The 15,584-nt window shown below is 47.6% G+C and overlaps 1 protein-coding gene across 1 annotated transcript in view; it reads right to left on the bottom strand.

The window, feature by feature from the left end:
• The window catches only part of COL5A3 (collagen type V alpha 3 chain), a 280,312-nt gene that overhangs the window by 116,381 nt on the left and 148,347 nt on the right, over nucleotides 1-15,584 (bottom strand).

A 15,584-nucleotide genomic window follows, 5' to 3' on the forward strand; every position in this document is an offset into this window, starting at 1 on the left:
CGCCCGCTCATGTCCCGGGTTCTCGCAGCGGAAGTAGCCGTACAGGCAGCGGCGCTGACATCCATGCGGCTAGCGTGTCAAGGGAGGCCGGGGAGTGGCGCTGCAGGGCGGGATACTTCTGCTGCGAACGCCCGCTCATGTCCCGGGTTCTCGCAGCGGAAGTAGCCGCACAGGCAGCGGCGCTCCCCGGTCCTCACCAATACGATTCCGCTCCCCGGTCCTCAGCAATACGATTCGATGATTGGTCGCGAGCTCTCGCCGCGACCAATGACTGATCTTGGACCAAAAGTTAAACACCGCTGTGCTGATTGGTCGCGGACGCTGCCCGCGACCAATCACCGATTTGGGCGCCACATTTAAATAGCGGACGCGACCAATCACCGATCTTGCAGACACATTTAAATACCGCTGTGCTGATTGGTCGCGGACGCTATTTAAATGTGGCGCCCAAATCGGTGATTGGTCGCGGGCAGCGTCCGCGACCAATCAGCACAGCGGTGTTTAAATGTGGCGCCAAGATCGGTGATTGGTCGCGGGCGATATTTAAATGTGGCGCCCAAATCGGCGATTGGTCGCGGGCAGCGCCCGCGACCAATCAGCGATTTTGAACACAAATGTCAGGACCTTAGTAACACCATGCGGCTACTGTCGGGAGATCAGCGGCTAGGGTGTCAAGGGAGGACCGGGGTGCGGTGCTGCGGGTCAGGATACTTCTGCTGCGAGCACCCGCTCATGTCCCGGCTTCTCGCAGTGGAAGTAGCGGTACAGGCAGCGGCGCTCCCTGGTCCTCACCAATACGATTCGCTGATTGGTCGCGGTCTCCGCACCCGACCAATCAGTGATCGTGGCGCTAAAGTTAAACACCGCTGTGCTGATTGGTCGCGGACGCCAGACGCGACCAATCAGCGAGATTGTCGCCAAATTTAAACAACGGTCTGCTGATTGGTTGCGGCCGCCAGCCGAGCGCGACCAATTAGCGAGATTGGCGCCTAATTTAAACAGCACTATGATCTCCCGACGGCAAGTGTGAAAGGAGGACCGAGGAGCGGCGCCGCCGGTCGGGATGCTTCTGCTGCGAGTAGCCGCTCATCTCCCAGCTGCTCGCAGCGGAAGTACCCGCACAGGCAGCGCCGCTCCCCGGTCCTCACTAATACGACGCTGATTGGTTGCGGCCGCCGGCCGCGACCAATCATTGATATGGGCGGCAAATTTAAACCCCGCTCTGCTGATTGGTCGCGGTGGCTGGCCCCGACCAATCAGCGATTTTGGTGGCAAATTCAAACACCGCTCTGCTGATTGGTCGCGTCTGGCGTCCGCGACCAATCATCAGTATTGGCGCCAAATTTAAACACCGCTCTGCTGATTAGTCGCGGTCGCTGGCCGCGACCAATCAGCAAATTTGGTGACAAATTTAAACACCGCTCTGCTGATTAGTCGCAGTCTCCGGCCGCGACCAATCAGCAGTATTGGCGCCAAATTTAAACACCGCTCTGCTGATTGGTCGCGGTCGCCGGCCGCGACCAATCAGCAGTATTGGCGCCAAATTTTAACCTCGCTATGCTGATTAGTCGCAACCACCGGCCGTGACCAATCAGCGATATTGGCGCCAAATTTAAACACCGCTTCACTGATTGGTCGCGGTGTCCGGGCGCGACCAATCAGCGATATTGGCGCCATATTTAAACACCGCTCTGCTCATTGGTCGCGGTTACCGGTCACGAATAACCAGCATTATTGGCGACAAATTTAAACACCGCTCTGCTGATGGGTCGCGGCCGTGACCAATCACCATTATTGGCGCCAAATTTAAATACCGCTCTGCTGATTGGTTGCGACCGCCGGCCGCAAACAATCAGCATTATTGCCGCCAAATTTAAACCCCGCTCTGCTGATTGGTCGCGTTCGCTGGCCACGACCAATCAGCATTATTGGCGCCAAATTTAAACCCCGCTCTGCTGATTAGTCGCGACCGCCGGCCGTGACCAATCTGCGATATAGGCGCCAAATTTTAACACCGCTTTGCTGATTGGTCGCGGTTGCCGGCCTCGACCAATCAGTGATTTTGGCGCCAAATTTAAACACCGCTCTGCTGATTGCGCCCGGTCGGCCGCATACCTATTCTAGAATACCCGATGCGTTAGAATCGGGCCACCATCTAGTTTCCTAATAAATGGATTGGCCGAAGAGGCCCACTTGATTGGCCGGCACGTTCACCAGACTTGACCCCAATGGATTTTTTCTTTTGGGGAGTACTCAAGGACAAAGTTTATAGTCGAAAACCAAAGAGTGTCAGTGATTTGAATAAGAGATGCATTTCAAGAACTTAATACCCAAAGAGACTTGTGCAAAAAAGTTTGTCGAATCGTAAGAGGCGACTTCAAAGCTGAGAAAATTGTAATGGAAAACAGTTTGAGCACCTGCGTTGATAAAATTTAAGGGCTTTTGTATTATTGTTCAGAATAAAATGTAATTGTTAATGTTATGCTTGTGCTAGTAAATATAATTTTATATATAAATCAAAATAAATGTTATTATTTTATATACTATATATATATATATATATATATATATATATTATATATTATACACATAGTCCCTCTGTCTGAAGCCTCTATAGACTGCACATGCGCGACGCGCAATCTGGCTCCAGACAGAAGAACGCATAGAGCCGTTACAGGTAAGAGGAGGTGTATGGCGCCAGAGATCGCGGTATGCGTAGACACTGAACGCATACCGCGATCTCCGGTGCCATACTTACATACTTACCTGACCGGGAGGAGCGTTGCCGCGGCGCCTCTCTTCTGGCTGGAGACCGGGGGCGGAGTGAAGGCGTCGGAATCAGCGCATGCGCATAGCGCTATCCGGCGCCTTTTACTGAAGACACATTTACAGTGTGTCTTCAGCAAAATGGCGCCGGACAGTGTGGTGCTCCGGCGCCGCACTCCTCCCCCGGCCTCCGGCAGAACAGGACACAGCAGCGCTGGAGCACAGGGAACAAAGGTAAGTATAAGTGTTTTTTTTTTTTGTATGTGTGCAGCGTGAAAGGGATGAGGGGTGCCACACATACCAGGATTGGGGGGTGAGGGGGCTACACATACCAGGATTGGGGGATGAGGGGGCCACACATACCAGGATTGGGGGATGAGGGTACCATGCATACTAGGATTGGGGGATGAAGGGACCATGCATACCAGGATTGGGGGATGAGGGGTACCATGCATACCAGGATTGGGGCGTGAGGGGACCATGCATACCAGGATTGGGGCGTGAGGGGACCATACATACCTGGATTGGGGCGTGAGGGGACCACGCATACCAGGATTGGGGGATGAGAGGTACCATGCATACCAGGATTGAGGGATGAGGGGTACCACGCATACCAGGATTGGGGGATGAGAGGTACCACGCATACCAGGATTGAGGGATGAGGGGTACCACGCATACCAGGATTGGGGGATGAGAGGTACCATGCATACCAGGATTGGGGGATGAGGGGTACCAGGCATATCAGGATTGCGGGATGAGGAGTGCCATGCATACCAGGATAGGGATGAGGGGGCCATATGTGTCACCCTGGCCTGGATGCCACAAATATAATAAAGCTGTGTCTGAGAGCAAGGGGGAGGTTCTCTGGTCAGGGGAACATTAGCATGCAATACCTCCTGTCTCAGGCCAGTAGGGGGAGCAGGCTGCCCCTATAAAAGCTGGAACTGGGGGCAGGGTTAGGGAGAACTGAACGACCTGTCTCTGGATTGAGAGGTGTCCCAGAGCAGTGAGGGACAATTGTATTGCACCCTAAGAGGACGTGTGGCAGTAGGAGAGCCACAAGCCAGGGACAAGAGGTGAAGTATGCCTGTCCTGGCAGATAAAGAACCAAATTTACCAGACTTTGGTGTCTGAGGCTGTGAGGATTCCACGTCCTACAGCAGATAACCAGTCCGCAGGGGACTGTACGTTCCTTGGCCTAAGAAGCCCGGAGGCTCCGCCACAGCAGAAGGGACCAGCAGAGCCGTACCAGGCCGGGAGTAGAAAGGAACCCACGTTGCAAACCATACGGGCGAGAAGACACGGTGAGCTCGGGACTGTGGGCTGTTACCCTACCAGGAGGAGATAGCCAGAAGGAGCGCAGAGAGCACGGTAGGCCTACACCCTCACCCTGACCAGGGCCAATTTCCCAATTGTTCTCAGACATCCAGGTCCCCTCCTAGCCGGGACTGTTTGTGGGTCAGTTCACCTGTTCCAGTAAAGACCCTGGACTGCAACCTGTTGTCTGTGTGCTCCTTGCTCCTCCAGCACTAACGGTACTGGGACGCCCTACACCATCACCCCCATCACTTCCATTATACTGCCCTGGGGCCGCACTCTTCCCGTGGGGAGTCACACTATCCCAGCTGCATACATCATCAGCCCCAGCGGTCTACCTGGCAGCGGTGGTCCGCACTGACCGCAATCCACGGGTGGCGTAGTCGGACACACCAACAGCGCGTCGCAGACTACCACTGGTCTGACCACCCTGAGCCACGGAACCGGGTAGCCACTACTACCCCCATCGTTCCCCTATTGCCCGGATCCGAGTGCCCCACGGCCCAGGGGGTGAGTCACATACATACCACGATTGGGGATGAGAAAGCCATGCATACCAGGATGAGGGATTGGGTACCATACATACCAGGATTGGGGGATGGGGGGTGCCATGCATCCCAGGATTGGGGATGAGGGGTGCCATGTATATCAAATTTGGGATGAGGGGTGCCATGCATACCAGGACTGGGGATGGTGGGTGCCATGCATACTAGGATTGGGGATGGTGGGGTGCCATGCATACCAGGATTGGGGATGAGGGGTGCCATGCATACCAGGATTGAGGGGTACCATGCATACCAGGGGTGAGAGGTACCATGCATACCAGGATTGGAGGATGAGGGGTACCATGCATACCAGGATTGGGGGATGAGGGGTACCATGCATACCAGGATAGGGATCTGGGGGGGCCATGCATACCAGGATTCGGATGAGGGGCCATACATAACAGGATAGGGATGAGTGGTACCATGTATACCAGGATAGGGATGAGGGGTACCATGCATACCAGGATTGGGGGTGAGGGGTGCCATGCGTACCAGGATTGAGGGTGAGGGTGCCATGCGTACGAGGATTAAGGGTGAGGGTGCCATGCGTACCAGGATTGAGGGTGAGGGGTGCCATGCATACCAGGATAAGGATGAGGGCAGCACATAACAGGATGGGGGAAAAGGATTGGGGAGCACAGATACCAGGATGGGGGAAGCACAAATACCAGGATGGGGGCAGCACATACCAGCATGGGAAACCATATACCAATAAAAATGCTTGCCACCCGGGCGTAGAACGGGCTCAATAGCTAATATATATATATATATATATCAGGTTGTAACTATGTACATAAGTGTGCCTGTATGTATCACTAGATATCTTTGTTCAATTGTTGATCAGTGTACAAAGATGTAGGTGAGAAGGTATCTGTGTGTATGTGTCACAATCACTGTGTGGTATGTATGTACGCAGTGTGAAAATGAGTGGTGTAACAGTACTACTCGCTTGGGAGCGATATGAGGTATAACAGGAGCCATTTCTATTTAAAGTTCGGCTGGTTTATTTCAGTCCTCATAAACCACATCACAGGAAAACTTAAATACCGCCATTGCCCGGCACAACATAAAGTAACAAGTCCATACAATAGTGCTGGTTATCCCACCTGGCTTAGAGTCCAGCTTTCATGTCCTTTTGCAAAGGCACTCAATCCAGGAGATATGCACACCTCCAGACACACACCATCTGTGAGACATACAGGTCTCAATTTACCCAATAATTCCCACCCAGGGGTGGAGATATGGTGAGCAGCCCTTCAGCTGCTCATAATCAACCTGTCATGGCCGATTAAACCTTTTTAGTCCTATATGCATTAAAGCATTACTTCAAGTTTATCGCCCAACCACTAGGTGTGAAACCCCAGGTTGGTGATTTTTCTAAATATCACCTATTAGTGCCCCACAAAAGTGCCCAACTTTCTAGCAAAAGTGTGTCCACAAATTCCAGGTTGTGGGATCCCGGCATGCAGAGTGGGGTCCTACAATCCTCCATGGCCCGTCTCACGGTGAAAGAGCGAGATCTCGATCTTTGCACTAACCTTACCTGGTGCTGCCACATACATTAATAAGCTGATACCAAATAATATTCCTAGGGGACTAAAAAATAAAAAGTTAAAATATAAAAATTCGAATCACCATCCTTTTCCCCCATTAAAAAAATAAAAATAAAATAAAAACAAATATATTTATTATTGCCAGCAGTGTGAGCTGTGATGTGTTCACACTATCCAGATTAACTACAAATTGGCTGCTGCATTCCCTGCCTCTGCTTTTATTAAGGCTACAATAGTCCCTTCTGATAGGCTTATCAATGATACCTTGCAGCTATCATATCACAAGGTATAGCACAGCCAGTCTGACTGCGCCTGAGGTTATGAAAGCCTTCTATGGCTCGTGCAATCTTATGCAATGTGTAAAATAGCGATGGCCAATTTTAGAGATTCGCAATAACCAAATCGCAAATTGTGCGAATCCAGTGATTTCCTAAGTATGCAACATGAATTTGATTTAAGTTAAATTGATTTGCTCTTCCCTAATATGAATAAATATGTGTGTATGCGCATGGATAATTGAACAATACTCCATATAATTCCCTTAAGGAATCAGTGTTTGGTCAGTATTCGGTCAGTATTTTTTCTCAGGAGTAGGAGCCAAAACCAGGTGAGGAACAATCAGAGAAAAGGTATAATAGAAACAAGTCACCAATTCTGCATTTATCACCCACTCCTGAGTAAAAATACTGACCGAATACTGACCAAATACTGGCTATTCTTCTTCTTCAAGTCAACAGAGCAGCTCTTCCTCTTCCGGGCTGTTCTGTCAACAGGGCATGACTGCCAACTTTATGCTGATTGACAGCCGGCTCCCCGCACTTAGGCAGCAGGGAGCTGGCTATCAATCAGCATGACTTCGGCAGTCACGCCCCGTCAACAGTGCAGAGCGGAAGAGAAGCCGCTGCTCTGTCGACACGACATCAGCACAAACTGCAGAATCGTCGACAGGAGCGGTCTGTGACCGCTGTGTGCCAACAGAACAGGCAGGTAGTTGACCTGTTAGCTCTTAGGCCCATAGAAGAAAAATAATAGTCCCAGATAACCCTTTTAAAGAGATTCATATGATGTATGGGCCCAAAAAACCAACAACTTATTATTATTATTCTCCTGAAAATAAGAGCATATTTCTCTCATAGACAGAATACAGTGATTTCTGAAGAGTGCACCCCCACCTTCCCTGTCCAGCTGGAGCTCTAACCCCTGACCACCAGAGATTTTCGAGATTTTTAGGAACTCAGCCAGAACATACTGCCAGTATCAACAGTTCATGAGAGGAATCAGATCCAGGAAGATAGAAGATCGCAGATTCACTTAGTGTAATAGGAAGTAATAAGTCACTATAAAAAGAGCAATTATTGAGTGATAGACAGAATTCTAGGGGGGGTTCATTCCTTAAGGGGACAGTACTTAGATTGTCCATTGGGACATAAAGTCTCCATGAGACTGTAATGTCTTATTAATCTCAGTATGGAGTTTACAACAGTCCAGAAATCCCTGACTTCTAGCAAACGTTAGAAGAACGAAAGACCTAGAAAATATCTCCAAATCTAATGATTTCTCTATGAAAAGGAGGGTTGAGGATACGGGCCTTTCACGGCTTTTTATGGATGAAACCAACACAACAAATTGTGCGAAAACAGCCCGTTCACATCCCAAAAATATGCAGATTCTCTGTCTATGGATGAGGTCACATGTCACAAATATGTATTTTATTACCTGGTGTAAAGGCCGCTGTTCTCCTGAATCCGGAGGTGTCTTTCTTTAGTTCCTGCGCCTCTCCTTTCCTGAGACATGGCCCCTTCTTCCCTGTACATACATCTAGGCTTTTTAGTCAACTATAAGTGGTCCTCCAAAAGATTCCCATGGAGAAGAGCTGATGTCTCCACCCACTTGGCTAAAAGGATTTATATATAGGGAACAAAGTCGTATCTCAGGAACGGAGAGGAGCAGGAACAAATGACAGACATCGCCAGATTCAGGAGAACAGCGGCGCTTACACCAAGGGAAAAATTCCCTATTTATGGCAAGTGACAGGTTTTCTTTAAAAGTGCTCTTCTAAATTAGGAAAGTTCAAAAAGGAGGTTTTCAGGAGATAAATACAAGACCGAGGTTCCAATAGTGTAAAAGCTGCTGCCAAGCAGTGTCTTCATCCCCTCAGATATTGAAGTGTAATACAAAGGAGACAGACAGGATTACCATGGCTGATAACACCTCTATATACAGTAGATAACACAGGATCCACCATTCACAATAGGTGATGTCACAGCTCACCTCCTCCTCCTGTACAATGACTGATAACACCTCTATATACAGTAGATAACACACAATCCACCATTCACAATAGGTGATGTCCCAGCTCACCTCCTCCCCTTCCTGTACAATGACTGATAACACCTCTATATACAGTAGATAACACAGGATCCACCATTCACAATAGGTGATGTCACAGCTCACCTCCTCCTCCTGTACAATGACTGATAACACCTCTATATACAGTAGATAACACAAGATCCACCATTCACAATAGGTGATATCACAGCTCACCTCCTCCTCCTGTACAATGACTGATAACACCTCTATATACAGTAGATAACACAGGATCCACCATTCACAATAGGTGATGTCACAGCTCACCTCCTCCTCCTCCTGTACAATGACTGATAACACCTCTATATACAGTAGATAACACAAGATCCACCATTCACAATAGGTGATGTCACAGCTCACCTCCTCCTCCTGTACTATGACTGATAACACCTCTATATACAGTAGATAACACAAGATCCACCATTCACAATAGGTGATGTCACAGCTCACCTCCTCCTCCTGTACAATGACTGATAACACCTCTATATACAGTAGATAACACAGGATCCACCATTCACAATAGGTGATGTCACAGCTCACTTCCTCCTCCTGTACAATGACTGATAACACCTCTATATACAGTAGATAACACAAGATCCACCATTCACAATAGGTGATGTCACAGCTCACCTCCTCCTCCTGTACAATGACTGATAACACCTCTATATACAGTAAATAACACAAGATCCACCATTCACAATAGGTGATGTCACAGCTCACCTCCTCCTCCTGCTGTACAGTGACTGATAACACCTCTATATACAGTAGATAGCACAGGATCCATCATTCACAATAGGTGATATCACAGCTCACCTCCTCCCCCTCCTGTACAATGACTGATAATACCTCTATATACAGTAGATAATACAGGATCCACCATTCACAATAGGTGATGTCACAGCTCACCTCCTCCTCCTGTACAATGACTGATAACACCTCTATATACAGTAGATAAGACAGGATCCACCATTCACAATAGGTGATGTAACAGCTCACCTCCTCCTCCTGTACAATGACTGATAACACCTCTATATACAGTAGATAACACAGGATCCATCATTCACAATAGGTGATGTCACAGCTCACCTCCTCCTCCTGTACAATGACTGATAACACCTCTATATACAGTAAATAACACAAGATCCACCATTCACAATAGGTGATGTCACAGCTCACCTCCTCCTCCTGCTGTACAGTGACTGATAACACCTCTATATACAGTAGATAATACAGGATCCACCATTCACAATAGGTGATATCACAGCTCACCTCCTCCCCCTCCTGTACAATGACAGATAACATCTCTATATACAGTAGATAACACAGGATCCACCATTCACAATAGGTGATGTCACAGCTCACCTCCTCCTCCTTCCTTCATGCTCAGCTAATGCAGGAACAAGTAAAAAAAATTACAATTAAAATGAAGGCCGGATTGAAACAAAATGTCATTTTCCAATGACACATTCTCTTTAAAAGTTTCTGTGTACGGTAGAGAGGAATGACTGAGTAACAAGATGGATGAAAACATTCACGAAAATCATGATCATGACATTGAGATCCCGGAAGACCTCAACAGTAGACAAACAATCTGGATAAATACCATTCGTACGGTCACCAAGAACAGACAGGGTCCTGTCTACATTCGTTTCTTCTTTCTACTTCTTGCTGTGATTTATTAGCAATGAAATGAGAGACATTCAATGTTATCGGTGATGACGAGTAGAAAAATATTTATCTTGGCGCTGGATTTAGAAATAAATTCTGAAAAGACTTTTTCAGACTACGCTGGAGTCATAACATTATATTTCTTACAATTATTGGGAAGGTTTGGTTTGAAGCCAACCAATATAATATTACAATAATTATTGCCAAGTGAGCAATTAATGGTGTAATATTGTTTATTGAAATACTGTCCCTATCCATTCTGATACCCTGCTAGCCTCAACGCCATGGGGTGAATTTTGGCAGTCTAATAACCATAGAGTCGAGAAGAGACAGGCTCAAATTGGGTGATTATAAAAAAGGACCCAAGTATGAAAGTGGAGCTATACACTTGTAGGACTGTGGAGGTGTACACTTGTAGGACTGTGGAGGTGTACACTTGTAGGACTGTGGAGGTGTACACTTGTAGGACTGTGGACGTGTACACTTGTAGGACTGTGGAGGTGTACACTTGTAGGACTGTGGACGTGTACACTTCTAGGACCGTAGAGCTGTACCCTTGTAGGGTTGTTGAGCCGTGCACTTGGAGAACTGTGGATCTGTACACCATTATGACGGTGAATCTGTACACCTGTAGGATTGTGGCACTATACACTTGTAGGACTGTGGAGCTATACACTTGTAAACCTCTAGGGCTGTACACTTGTTGAACTGTGGAGCTGTACCCTTATAGGACTGTGGAGGTGTATACCTTTAGGACAATGGAAATATACATGTGGCGCCCCTGCGGGTTCAGTCGCCACAGAGGTACTGCATCTCACCCAGAGGTGTGGTATCTCACTCTCAGGTAAGGATAGAGTGCTGCCCGGGACCCTAACACCCGCATCCAACACATTCCACTTCAATGGGGGCAGGGTAAGATTGCTCCTAAGGGAGAGCACAGTCCCTGGTCCCTAGCTGGTGGGTGGAACCATGTAGTGGGTGTGGGTAGAGGATGTAGTTCAGGGGAGCACAGGAAAGGAAGTGATATAAAAGAGGGAACCATCTTGGGAAGTCAGGTCAGTCAGAGGAGGAGAGTGTATGGAGCAGGTGCTCTGCAGGAGCTCTGCTCAGGAGGAGGGCCTAGCTAGAGAGTACCTAGACTGAGAAGGAGCAGGAGAGAAGGCTCCAGGCTCCAGGAGGAACGAGGGGATCCCAGGGGTACGGGCAGTGCTGGAGGCCACCTGTACGCCCAAATCTGCAGGAACGTGGAAGGATCAGGCCGCAGAGAGGGGACCGGCCCCTAAACTAGTGGAGAACTACAAGGCTCAGCTAGAAACCGGAGGCTTCTGTACTTTTAGGGTGCAGTTGCCACAGCCACAATTACATCGCCGAAAAGGTGGTCACAGAGGGTCCAGGGGACTTCTGGTCGCCCGACAAGACCCGATGCTACCGGCTTGGGACACTGATTGTGAGGTGCAGGGCAGGAGGGTGAGAGCCAGCGCAGGAAGACGACCGAGAAAGGCACACAGAAGGGGGTCCCGTTAAGTACTCTTGAATTACCTGAGGGATTGCTGAACCCCTGCCTGGTGAACGCAGAACGACGTGGGAAGTCACATCGGTACCTGTAACTTGGATTGCAACAACTGTGAGTAAACTCTGAAGACTGCACCCCACTGTCTACGTGAATTACTGCTGCGCCATCACCCCCTGCACTACACCGCAACATCCATAATAACTCAGCACGGCCCTGGAGCAAAGCTCTACCTGTGGAGAGCTAAACCAACTCTGCTGCATTAACAATAGCTCCAGAGGATCTTCCCCGCATCGGCGGCTCCATATAGCCACATACCACAGGTGGCGTCACAAACTTTATATAAGAACTATAAATCCCCCTGTAAATATCTCCTTTTATTGACCACCCTGGGTCACGGACCGGGTCACCGCCACTGTGACATCTCCCCTAGCAACGACCGGCCCGGCACCGAGTACCCCACGGCCCAGGGGGCGCGTCATACACTTGCAGGACGGTGGAGCTGTACACTTGTAGGACTGTGGAGCTGTACACTTGTAGGACTGTGGAGCTGTACACTTGTAGGACTGTGGAGCTGTACACTTGTAGGACTGTGGAGCTGTACACTTGTAGGACTGTGGAGCTGTACACTTGTAGGACTGTGGAGCTGTACACTTGTAGGACTGTGGAGCTGTACACCTGCAGGACGGTAGAGGTGTCCACTTGCAGGCATGTTACGCTGCTTATATGTAGGATTGTGAACCTGTATATGTGGAGGACGGTAGGACTAATCTACCACCCTCATCTGCATACAATATCTTTATAATACAACATTTCCTTTTTTACTAGTTTTCAGTTTAACACTCAATAATGCAGCATCTCATGAATCCTGTTGTGGCAGGTTATTTGAAGTTATCTCCTCCATTATTTTAGGACTAGCACATATATATGGACTATCCCCTGAACCCTGCCTCCTGTGCTGTCCTCTCACTCACTAGTCCCCCTCCTTTTTCTTCCTACAAGTCCGGTCCAGGCAGATGTCCATGGTAATTCCCATCCCACGCCTTTCCCCAGTGAGACCCCATCCATCCCCGCTCAGAAGAACATTGTCTGCACCACAATAAAAAATACAGCGCATGGGAAACAAGAGACATCATTCTGAATTACTGGATGTCACAGGGGACGGAATAAGACGTAACACTGCTGAATACTTTGTCCTACCAAAACTGCTGACCACAAAATGTTCCCATTTTAATAAACAGCCACAAGTGAGATTCCCATAGATCCGGCTCTAATCTTATATATCAAAATCTGACAAGGCGCCAGCTTTATGCTTTTTCCATAATAATAATAATAATAATGGAGTGAGCTACAGTGATCTCCCCACAGCCACAAAAATACCCGAAAACATTAGTCAATGTTTTTTAAAGGGGAACTTCACCCAAATTGAAACTTTATGTTGCCTCACATATTACGTAAATATTTTTTATCCCTGAGATATGGTTGAGTTATTCTTATAGTCGTTGTCATCGCACCTCGAAAACCAGCTGACTTTTCCAAGACAAACTTTTTCTGACCAGACATATATTAGTACATGGCGGCCATTCAGAGTCCCAGCGATGGGGCCTCCAGTGATCACCAACCCTGTGGAAAGCTGATAAATGTCTATTGTGGAAAAACCTTTTTTAATCAGGTCCACAAAATCAAATGGCAACCGGTGTAACTGGACAAAAATATTGGTTAAAGAGAACCTGTCACTTTCCCCAAAAAATTTAAGAAAAAATATCCCTGAGCTTTCCTGATTCCCCTGCTTTTTTCTGTTATGTGCTACGTCGCTCCATTGCAGAGATATTCACATTTTTTGCATTTGGAGCGCAGCATGTAAAATCTCTACTTTGAAGTCCAACTGGGCATTTCTTCAGAGTCTTCTCTGGGGGCGTAAACTTTCACCCCTTCCTCCCAGATGCCAATCACAGTTTAGCATCTGAGCTAGCAATCCAATGGTTTCATATGCCGTTGAGCTGTGATTGGCAGCATCTGGAAGGGAGGAGTGGACGTTTACGCCCCCAGAGAAGACTCTGAAGAAATGCCCATTTAGACTTCAAAGCAGAGATTTCACATACTGTGATCCAAAAGAAACAAATGTATATATCTCTGCAATGGAGCGACGCAGCTTAAAACGGAAACGAGCTTCAGAATCAGGTGAGGTCAGGGATTTTACAAGGTATTTTGCTCAATTTTTTGTGAGCAATTTACAAGTCCTCTTTAATTTATTTATTTTTAATAAATTAAATAGTAATCATAATCAAAGAGTTAAAAAATAATTCTATAATTTGCGGAATAATCATGGGTTAATCATATATTATGCTGGCAATAACATGGCTTATCCAGAGTTTGGAAATTCTAATATGTCAAGGTGAGAAAATCTGAAATTCAAATTTGGCAGCAAAATTAAATTTGCATTGAAGTTATCCAAAGCAAATGTTCCTTATTACGCTCCAGAGCATAATAAACATGGGGTGAAAAAAGAAAAAACACTCCTTGCCGCTTACGTGTCCTGCAACCACAGCTCGCTGTTTGGTGTTCCACGAGTCCTCTTGCATCTTCTTACGTGTCTTCACTCGGTGCCGGGGCTTCTGGAGCCAAGTAGGCCTCAGAAATTACAGAACAATAACAGAATGTTATGACGCGCTTTTCCCAAGGTCTAGTTGGCGCCTCGGACAATGTGCATCGGACCGTCACAACGTGCAAGCCTCAGGCAACCCGCGTAATGATGTTCGTTGCTCGAGGTGCTGACTAAGCATATATCCAGGGCTTCTGGCAAACTGAAGAAGACGCCAGAGGATGATCACATCGTCCAAGAGCTGACCCAGCCTTGGGCAACTCGTGTATTGACATCATGCCACACGTTGTGACATGCAAAACGTTCGTCGCAATGGCACAATGCCCGTCTTAATATCAGACACCTACTTACCACCAAAGGCGCAGTGCCGAGTGAAGACTCAGGATGAAGACACGAGAGAAGATGTGGAGCATCGGACGATGGGACACAAACAGTGAAGTATTTATTTCCCACCGTTTTTAGCAAAATTGTGACTCCCCGGCATTTTGCTGAATTTGCACGAAGTGAATCACAAAAATTCTGAAGAATTAGAATTTTTGGTCAAATTTGAGACGAATTCAATGCTTGAGTAGATACTTTCATCTCTATATGCTTTTTTTTGAGCACATAATATATTTTTTTATGCTATGAATGCTAATACCTCAATAACTTTGCGTTGTCGAGTGATTGAAACTACATCAAATTATGTTGTGTTGCACTCCTTCAAAGCTTCATGGAACCATGCATGAGTAGTTCCCTCAAGAGATTTCTGAGCTTCACCCTTAGGCCACGGCCCCATTATTAGTATTTGGTCAGTATTTGGTCAGTATTTTTTCTCAGGAATGGTAGCCAAAACCAGGAGTGGGTGATAAATGTAGAATTGGGGCACTCAGGCCACTCCTGAGAAAAAATACTGACCAAATACTGATAGTGGGGCCGTGGCCTTAGCCTAATTGTGCTGTGTTGAGCTAGTGGCGCGTGAGAGAGGAAACTGTGAATGCGTGGGTTCACATAATGATTTTCCATCAGGCTGCCAGCACAACTGTGTTGTGCCGGCAACACAGAAATCAGCTGCGATGTGCTCACACTGGGCTCAGAGCACAGCACAGCATCTCTGGAGGAAGAGATCCAAGAGTAATGCTATCTAATACTTGGCTACAGACCATTTGTTAGACACACAAAAACCTCATGATCCAAATGACCTCAAGAAACACCAGTGAAATATCCAGCACACAGGAGAGCAGAGGGAGGGGAACCGCAGCACTGAGGAAAAGCAG

Source organism: Phyllobates terribilis, unplaced genomic scaffold (genome assembly GCF_046119375.1).
Source record: "Phyllobates terribilis strain yellow unplaced genomic scaffold, ASM4611937v1 Scaffold_11__3_contigs__length_659146591, whole genome shotgun sequence".
In the NCBI taxonomy this organism is placed as follows: Eukaryota; Metazoa; Chordata; class Amphibia; order Anura; family Dendrobatidae; genus Phyllobates; species Phyllobates terribilis.